This window comes from Hyperolius riggenbachi, chromosome 4 (assembly GCF_040937935.1).
Source record: "Hyperolius riggenbachi isolate aHypRig1 chromosome 4, aHypRig1.pri, whole genome shotgun sequence".
In the NCBI taxonomy this organism is placed as follows: domain Eukaryota; kingdom Metazoa; phylum Chordata; class Amphibia; order Anura; family Hyperoliidae; genus Hyperolius; species Hyperolius riggenbachi.
In genome coordinates, this window is record NC_090649.1 from 301,168,194 (window position 1) to 301,176,535 (window position 8,342).

Sequence of the window (8,342 nt, forward strand, 5' to 3'; positions counted from 1 at the left end):
GACAGTGGGGCTGAAGTTCTTTGGGTTGAAGGCTTCTCCTTTTTTACACCAAATGAAGGAAACCTCATTCTGACCAAACAAAGACATTTTTTGTTTCATCTGACCATAACACAGAAGACCAAAAGTCTTCTTCTTTGTCCAGATGTGCATTTGCAAAGGCTAGCAAGCTTTTGTGTGCCTTATCTGGAGAAGTGGCGTCCTCCTTGGTTTGCATCCGGGGAACCCAGCAGTGTGGAGTGTCCATTGGATTGTCTGCCTTGAGACATTGCCACCAGCAGAACCAAGATTCACCAGAATCTCCTTGGTGGTGATCCTTGGATTCTTTTTCCCCTCTCTCACTATCCTCCTGGCCAGCACAGGTGTCACTTTGGCTTCCGACCACGTCCTCTGAGATTTTCCACAGTGCGGAACATTCTTCTTGCACTGTAGCCACTGGAACTTGAAAACATTTATAAATGGCCTTGTAGCCCTCTCCCGACTTGCGAGCAGCCACAATGTGCAGCCGCAGGTATTCACCGAGCTCCATTGTCTTAGCCTTGACTGTCCACAAACCAACTGCAGAGAGCCACTGTTTTTCACCTGTTGAGTTGATTAAAACAACTGTTTCCAATTAATCAGGGTAATTAGGCTGCTTTAGAACAGCTTGAACTATTTGGAATGGTATAGAACTTTGGATTTTCCCACAGATTGTGACAGTTTATGAAGGGTATGAATTATTTTGGACTGAACACTTTTTGCCCAAATGTAAATAAAAGCTGGGAAATAGTTTTTTTTCCCACAATACAATACAATACAATACAATAACATTTGTAAAGCGCTTTTCTCCCATAGGACTCAAAGCGCATAGTTGTGTCTCAGATCAATACAGGGTTGCAGGCTGGGTTGTGTTACAGAGGAGATAGTCAGATGTTCATGAATTCCAGACTGAAGAGGTGGGTTTTCAGTTTAGACTTAAATACTTCCAGGGATGGAGTTGCCTCTTGTACATCGTCTTATTATTTGTGGGAGACACCTATGTCATTTCCCGTCAAAAAATTACTTCATGGTTGAATAAAAGTAACTTTAAACTCTGTAACAAAACTTTGACTCTGTAACAAAAATTACAACTTTTTTCTACCATCCTATAAGTTCCTAAACCTATTCTAATGTGTTCTGGCTCACTGTAGCACTTTGTACTATCAAGGTCTCTGTAATAAATCAATGTATCTTTCCCCTGTCAGACTTGTCGGCCTGTGTCTGGAAGGCTGCCAACTCTTCAGTGCTGGTCTGTTCCTCTATGCACACTCCAGTGTGTGTTTTATTTACATAAGCCAGCAGCTTCTCTGCTATCTTATCAGTGATAGAAGAGAGCTGGATAAAAATCTGAAAGTAGCTGGCTGACACATACTGAGGGATTACAAACACAGGCACAAGCAGAGCTGTCTGCAGGAAGCCTGTAATGTTCAGTGCATGGGAGAAGAAGGGGACAGAAGGTAAACACACAAATGATCTTTTGAGATTCAAAAGGAAAGCTGTATACAGCCTGCTTGTGTATGGATGTATTTTCTGTGTGTGGACATATTGTACATCAATCTACTTCCTGTTTTGGTGGCCATTTTGTTTGTTTATAAACAAACTTTTTAAAACTGTTTTTGACTACTTTTAATGCGGCGGGGAGCGGCGAAATTGTGACAGAGGGTAATAGGAGATGTCCCCTAACACACTGGTATGTTTACTTTTGTGCGATTTTAACAATACAGATTCTCTTTAAGTCAAAATTTGCCAGTTTGTGAGCTTTGTGGTCTTTGGCATAAATAATTTGCATTGAAATGAAACAAATCTTATTGGCTGTGGCTCCACCCCCTTGTATTTGTCTCTGCCCACTGATGACCCAGCATTGGCCGGATATCTATTTGGCTGGTGTTGGCCATGCCCATTTTTCCTAACCCTAACATTCAATTACTCAATAACCAAGTTTGTGAGCTTTGCGGTCTTTGGCATCAATCATTTGCATTGAAATGTATCAAATCTGATTGGCCGTTTGTAGCTCCACTCCCTTTTATGAATTTGAGCCCCATTCACCCAGTGACCAACTGTACCAGGTGTGAGGCTTGTGCCATTAACAGTGCAAGAATGGCAGCAATGAAATATCCCCTTGAAAATCAATAGGTTAATTTTGATTGCCTTTTGTAGGCTCCACCCACTTTTCTGAATATTAATCTCAGTCACCCAGTGACCAACTGTGCAAAGTTTGAGAAACCTCCCATTAACAGTGTAAGAATGGCTGTAAGAATGGCTGCAGTTTACATTTCCCCAGTGAAATTTGTACTTCCCTGTGGCACTTACAGGGGATCGATTGGCGAAGGGGTACAAGTGTTCCCCCAAGCCAACTGACGCCCATGTGAGTTATTTAACATGCCTCGAATTGCGAGGCATGCATATTCATAAGAATGAAAGTAAAACGTTGTAAAAAAAAAAAAGAAGAAGATTAAGCACTTCCTGGTAACTACCAAGATATTGCTTAGCATCACCTAGTGGCCAAAAAGTAAAACTAGAGTAAAAAAAAAAAAAAAATTAAACAATTTATAAAACATTAACCCCCCACCCTCCCCCATAGCTACCAAAAATAAACACGTTAAAAAAAAGTGACCGTTTAAAAAATAGATAGTTCCCTTAGGGTCTGAGCATTTTTAATATGTATGTAATAAAGGTGTATTACAGTTATTTTAACAAATAAGGGGGTTGTGTTTATTGATAGGGTAGAAACAGGAAAAAATACACCTTTATTTCCAAATAATATATTGTCGCCATACATTGTACTAGGAACATAATTTAAATATTGTGATAGCCAGGACTAATGGGCAAATACAATTTGTGGCTTTTATTTACAGTTGCATTGTTTATTTTAAAACTATAGGGGATGGAATAGTGTATTTTTTAATTTTTTTCTCTTTGTTTTTCTCTTTCAAACGCATATAAAGTAAAGTAATTACTGAATGCAAATATCACACCAAAAAGCCTAAGTTCTGACAAAAAAAAATGAGATATAGCAAGATTAGGTGTGAAAATAAGTAGTGCTATAGTTATTGGCGAATGAATGGGAGGAGCGCTACAGGGGAAAATTGCTTCCGTCCTTAAAGGAAACAACCGAGGTTTATAAGAAAAAAACTACTTACCTGGGGCTTCCTCGAGCCCCTGGCAGCCCTACTGTGTCCTCGCCACAGCTCTGCTTCCAGCCGATGGCCTGGGGTCCCCTTCCGGTGCAGATGCCGACCTTGCCAGGTCGGCATCTGCTGTGCCTGGAGCATTCTGCACAGGCGCAGTACTTCTGCACCTGCGCAGAGCATTCCAGACCATGTGAGTGCTGTCACCACCAGTGCTTGCGCTGGCGCAGTAGATGCCAACCTGGCGAGATCGGCATCTCCAACGGAGGGGATCCCGGGACACCGGAACTGCGGCGAGGGGTATATTGGCTGCCAGGGGCTGGAGGAAGTAGATATATATTTTTTTTTATTTCCTTGGACATTCCCTTTAAGGTGAGAATCTTTCAGGACTAAACAGGATGCTCTGGTGTCTAATTCCCCCATCAAGCAAAGTCTGACAGCAGGACGCAATGCTGATATAAATATCCATTCCTCTCATAATTTTCCTTGTTATAGCAGTGATCCTGAGACCTGTACTGCAGCCAGTCTCATATAGCCACATGTACCAGGTTCCGGCTTAATGATATTGCTCATTGATGGAACATAGAGAGGTGAGCTATTACTCACCCAGCATGCTTTCTACCACCAATCATCAAGAATATCTTTTAGGGGGAGTGGGGGCTACCAGGGAAAACTATTATAGGCCACACTTGGCACTATATGGAGACACAACACAGGGCCATGATAGAGGGGCACAGCACAGGAACCACTACTTGGGAGCCCTGCGCTATTGCCACTATAATGGTGGGGGGACAAAACAGGGGCCATTATAAAAGGGGCACGCTGCATAAGAACAACTATAAGTGAGAACAGCATAGGGGCAATATATATAAAGACACTATACCGAGTACACTATAGGAAGTATTATAATGGTGGGACATTTTAATGGGGGCAATTAAAATGGAGACATGAGGACACATAATAGGGGTACAATAATTGTGGGAATGCTATGGCTACAAAACATAGGGCTATTTTCATTGATTTATAAAGCACCAACATATTCTATATAGTGCTGTACAGAGTAAGAAACAAACATGGAGTACATAATGGAGTACATAATAATACAGATAATGGCATACACAACACATAGACCCTGATACATAATTGTTAGATATTATAGTAGTTACAATGTAACATGATGAACAAAATGATGCAACTTACAGTATATATTAGAGCAACTTCAGAGGCACAAAAGGGTCAGAGAACCCTGCCTGTGCGAACTTACAATCTAGTAAATACACTAGTTTAGTGTAAGGAGTATTTAGGTATGGGGAGGGTTAGTGTGAGTGGTAGGTTAGGTAAAGTGATAGTAGAATATCAGTAGAATTATTGATATTGGCCTCAATTCATAAAAGGCTTTGCGGTAGAAAAATTTGGGATGGAAAATAACGCATTCTGTATTTTAGACCTTTGTGTGCTAATTCATAAAGATTTTCACAGCTGCCTTTGAAGTTCGATAAATTACAGCAGCCCATTGAGCGGTACAGCAGAAGTGTGGCAATATCTCTCTTTTGTTACAAGCTGTAATTACGGTTCCCTGCACAGACTTGCAGAGACTTCGGCTCCCTGCACAGATGACTCACACAGGCTTCGGCTCCCTGCACAGATGACTCACACAGACTTCGGCTCCCTGCACAGATGACTCACACAGACTTCGTCTCCCTGCACAGATGACTCACACAGACTTCGGCTCCCTGCACAGATGACTCACACAGACTTCGGCTCTCTGCACAGATGACTCACACAGACTTCGGCTCCCTGCACAGATGACTCACACAGACTTCGGCTCCCTGCACAGATGACTCACACAGACTTCGGCTCTCTGCACGGATGACTCACACAGACTTCAGCTCCCTGCACAGACGACTCACAGAGACTTCAGCTCCTTGCACAGACTCACAGAGACGTCGGCTCCCTGCACAGACTTTCGGCTCCCTGCACTTTGCATTGTTAAGACCTCCCCAGAGGTGTGGGTAACTTGTTAAGTCCTCACCAGCGGCTCGATCCGGCGCATAATCGAGGCCGTATATGCCCAACATTAAGGTGGCCATACACTCGTTAGATTAGCAGCAGATAGATCATCAGATAGATTTCTGATCTATCTGATGTGTTTAGGAACATTTTTTACTAGGAACAGATTTCCAATGGATTTCAGTATGAAATGTATTGAAAATCGATCTGATGGCATTTTTTTTGCCATTAGATTTCCATTAGGTCCAATGCAAAACGATAAGCAATCTCAACAGATCGACCTAGATTTCCCAGCATGTCAGAGCGATTTCTTCAGTGAAATGGTTAAGCGCTCTTCTCTGCCTGTTCCTTCTTAAATCTTTATCAAATAATCTAGAGGTATGGTCCTTTGTATTGTGAAGGATCAAAAACACAGTCCTTTTTCAGGGTAATCCACCTTACCCACCAACACTCATTTATAGCTTTAGAAGAGGACTATATAGATTGGTGCAATCTCAAAAGACGGCAAAAATATTGTGAAAATTTTTTTATTGACACATGTAGAAAAACATCAAAAGCACATGTTTCTTCAGTATCACAGTGATTGGTCTTGGGAATACAAGAAAGATATTTAATTCGACAAGTGGTTGCAGCTTGGCAGGTATTGAACTTCAAGGCAACGACACATGTTCGTTTCGGGCTTTTATGTAAAATTGTATGCGCCCTTCATCAGGCCGTAATACCAAATTCTAAAAAAGTACAGATATATAACAACATATTAAAAACACAAAATACAGTTCATCAAGTGCAACAAGAAAACTGTCGCACAAGAGAGACCACCACCAAGAGGGACAGTGATTTGTCTAGAGAAAAAACTTTTCCATCTAAGTTGGTTAAAGAATTTTTCAAGTTCAATATCCAAAGAAAAAAAGTCAGGGGTAGCCGTTGGACTGAACGAAAGTCCCTTTGATTATACAGATAATTCATCAGGGGACAGCTGATAAGTAGAGATATTAATCACTGGTGAGAGATCCAACCCCTTCACCAATAGCTCAGGGGTCACGTGCGGTCTCGGAAGTAGTATTCCCGCCTCGGCATCTGTCTCCCCCACCACCCATCCCGGTGGCGATCCTCCCCAGCTAACTGAAGCTACCCATTCGCTATAATTGTTTTATAGCGAATGGGTAGCTTCAGTTAGCTGGGGAGGATCGCCACCGGGATGGGTGGTGGGGGGGAGGGCGGGGGGTATGGGGGGAAAAGGGGATTCACCTAAAGGAATGGAGAATGGGGTTATATAACACTTACGATAATAAGAGTGACATATGAAAAGGGCATGGAGCCTATGAGTATGCTAGTGCACGCAAAATATGACACCATGCTAAGGGTATGCAGGGGTTGCTGTATAATATCATGTAAAGGGCATGCAGGGGTTGCTGCAAGAAGCTATGAATCTGCATAGAAACAGCGAGATAGAAGGAATTCAAATCCCAGCAGCCTATAGACTTGCTGCATTATTAGCTAATGGGTAAATATAACATCATGCTAAGGGTATGCAGGGGTTGCTCTATAATATCATGTAAAGGGTATGCAGGGGTTGCTGCATGAAGCTATGAATCTGAATGGAAACAGTGAGATAGGAGGAATTCAAATTCCCAGCAGCCTATAGACTTGCTGCGCTATTGCAGAGAGCAAAGGGGGGGGCGGGTCCTAGGCTTTCAAACAGCTTGGAATAGGATCTAGCTATGAGCTTGATTATAGAACGCAGGTGAATGTCTGCACAATAGAGGATAAAGGACGTCACTCTCCGTGCCTCCGTAGCCCCTGAGGAGTTGCTAGGGCAACGAAACGTTGGGCGGAGCTACGGAGTGACATCATAGCGCACGACGCTCGCTGGTCGCGGCGGGACTGTCTGTGTGCAGTAGGCTCTGTATCTTTTAGAGCACTAGCCAGTAAGATATTGCGGAGAGGGACGCTAAATGACAGAGGCGTGCGCCTTGTCACAAGCTTAGTGCATCTCATCTCTGCATACCCCTGTACCTGGAATCAGGTAGCTTGTCAAACAAGGGGCTGGCTGTGTTTCATTTTCTTGATGAAGTTTTTTGACCCAATGAGTGGTTATACACCACTGATCTGTTTTTAACCATTTTTTAAATAAACTGGTACGCTTTTACGCGATGTGGAATTCGTTTTTTTGATTACACAGACTGAGAATAGCCGAGAGAGGACTGCCAGAGAGGCTGCGGGGTGGCCAATACCCCGAATGCGAGCATTGGCCTTGGAGGCCTAGAAGTCTGGTGAGTCTTTCCCCGAAGGGGGGGCTTTTTCATTATATGACATATTCGCTGTGTCTAAGAAGGAACAGGCAGAGAAGAGCGCTTAACCATTTCACAGAAGAACTCTATTTTGATGGCTGCACGCATCTAGGAAGAGCGCTCCCACATGATAACCATTATATGAGCAAGGACACTATACATGTGGTTACTACCTGCCAATGTGTTTTATTTAGAATTTAGCACCTGTAATATAAATGTTTGATGAATGTTTGATTCATTATCTTTTATAAAATTTTAGAGGTGACCCACTTAACACCTGACTCAGCATATGAGCGCAGTATCAGGGTGCTGTAATTGTCAGAGCGATTGAAATCGTTCGAAATCGGCCGCGAATCGATCGGCCAGTCAATTGGTTTGCGTTCGATCAATCGGTCGGATTGATTTCGATCGTTCGGCCGCTAATCAGCTCAGTGTATGGGCCCCTTTAAAGAGGAAATTCAGCCTAAACAAACATACTGTCATTAAGTTACATTAGTTATGTTAATTAAAATTGATAGGTAATTTCTTACCCACCCTGTTTTAAAAGAACAGACAAATGTTTGTGATTTCATGGGGGCATCCATTTTTTGGTTGAAAGGCGATGACAGGGAGCATGAGACACAGTTCCAACTGTCCTGTGTCCTGATCAACCCTCCCAGCTGTGCGCGCTAGGCAACAAGAACAACATCAGAAATCCCATCAAGCTTTGCAAAGCATTAGGGGAAAAATGCTCTGGCAGATTTCTTTTATGGGGCGGAGCTTAGCTTCGGTGCAGCTAAAAATTAGGCTTGGGTAAGAAAAACAAGGTTCTGATGCTGTGAAACTGTTAAAGAAACACAATGCCTTTTCAGTGCTGCTGAGTAGATTTTTAGTCTGGAGGTTCACTTTAAGTTTTCTC